The sequence below is a fragment of the Arachis duranensis genome, chromosome 4 (assembly GCF_000817695.3).
Source record: "Arachis duranensis cultivar V14167 chromosome 4, aradu.V14167.gnm2.J7QH, whole genome shotgun sequence".
Taxonomy (NCBI): Eukaryota; Viridiplantae; Streptophyta; class Magnoliopsida; order Fabales; family Fabaceae; genus Arachis; species Arachis duranensis.
This window is the reverse complement of record NC_029775.3, coordinates 35335431-35337575: the sequence shown is the minus strand read 5'-3', so window position 1 is coordinate 35337575 and position 2145 is coordinate 35335431.

Sequence of the window (2145 nt, the reverse complement as noted above, 5' to 3'; positions counted from 1 at the left end):
TGCAAGAAGAAGATGAAAAAGTGAGTTCACATGTGAGTGCTGAAGTAATTTTTGAAACAGAAATAATATTAAAGTTGAATTGAGGTAAGTAAAGAACATCATGAAGAACCAAGAATGGTGAAAATTGAACGATGCCTTTATAAGAAACAGTAGTTTGAGAACCATTTGGTAAATGAACAATAATAGGAGAAATTTGTGTGTAAGAAATAAACCAAGACAAATTTGATGCAATGTGATCTGTGGCACCAGAATCAATAATCCAAGTATTCAAGAATGAATCTCGATTTGAAGAATTGTTAACAGTAGAAAAAGCATTGAAAGAACAAAGATAATGAGTAGTTGGACTTGGCAAAAGCTCAAGTTGGTTTGAAGGACGAGCTTCTTCATTGAAAGGAGGTGCCATGAAAGAAAAGTATTGGGCTGACGAAAGGTCCAAAAGAGGCTCCGAATGAAGTTGCTGGTGTGCCCTTTCTCCTTGATCCATGGATGTCAGCAGAGTTCAAGAGGAGCTCTGATACCATAATAAAACGGAAAGAGTATGCAAAGATAATAAAATTGTGAAAGAATAATAATGAAAGAAAAGAAAAGATGAAGAAATTTTATTGATTGTTGATTGATTGAAAAATTCATTATGAAGGTAAAACTAAGTATACATAAAGCATTGGCCTATGAAAGATAAAAGTAAATAAAGATAAGATAAAGATAAGATAGAGATAAAGATAAAGATAACTATAAGATAAGATAAAGATTAAAATTATAATTGAATTTGTGCATTCTGTTGGGCTGCCGTGAGACGTCTTTATTGTTGTCATGGGTTAAGGTGGAAGAGTGATTTAATAATTAGAATAACTAAATTTACAATAGAAGAATAATTAAATTTATTTAGTATAATAAATTTTCTTTTATGTCAAACAAATATCAATATATTGAAAAAAATTTTAAATTTGAATTTGAACGACTATAGACTTATTTGGATGAAATTTTATGGAAAAAAACTTTTTTAAGTGATATTTTTTTAAAAGATCTTTTAAAAAAGTAAAAGTAATTTTATGTTTAGATATCTCATATAAAAATATTTTTTTATTTAATAATTATGTTTAAATATAATAATATAAAAATACTTTTTATTTATTTATTATGTTAAAAATATATTTTTTAAGTAAAAAATATCTTTTAAAAAAATAGAAATTATAGCTCTAAGAAAAAATATTTTTATTTTTTTAGTATTTTTATTTTTACTATTAAAATTTGTTTAAACGCACTAAAAGATAAAAATAAAATTCTTTTTTATTAAAATATTTTTTTAACAATTAATAATACCCAAACAAGCTCTATAAAGATTTACATACATTCTAAAAGAATAAAAATATTATAAATAAAAAATGTTAGGAGCCAACACTTTTAATATAAAAAATGAGAATTGATTAGTTTAATAAAAAAATATATATTTATCACCTACTATTTTCATTATTAATATAGCCAAATATCAGAAACCTAGAAAATGAAGATGTAGAAAGTATATAAAATATTTTATAAATAACGATGCATAAATTTACCATCTATCCATTTCATTATTCTTCTTCCATCTAACTGATCCTTGGGACCCCATACACCAAAGTGATTGTATATGGAAAATTAATGGTAAGGTATAGTGGGTGAAGGTGATGGCATTCATAGAAGAATAATGATGATGTAGGGCCAGATAACATGTGTATTTTTAATACAAGAGATATGTTAATATAATTAACACCAGTTATGTTGTGTGCACATTTTTTATAATAGACATTCTTTTGATATTAGTATTTTGTAACAATTATATATATTTTTTGTTAATTAAAAAATAATATAATATAATTAATTAATAACAATTATATTTGTAGACAAGTATTAGAACACTATATTCGCTGGATATATGAACAGAATTATTAAATCTTGAATCATTGGATACTGCCTACTAAGACTATATGTGTACTAATTAGTGGGATATATGCAAAAGAAAACGTTGATACTTTGAAGCCAAGTGCTGTATCTTTGAAGCATTTATTTTCCCTCAGCGATTAACATACGTAGCTTACAAATTAAGCTATCATCATTTCATATCTCAATCTAAACTTTTGTTTTTTTTTTTTTTTCCTTTCCAATAGT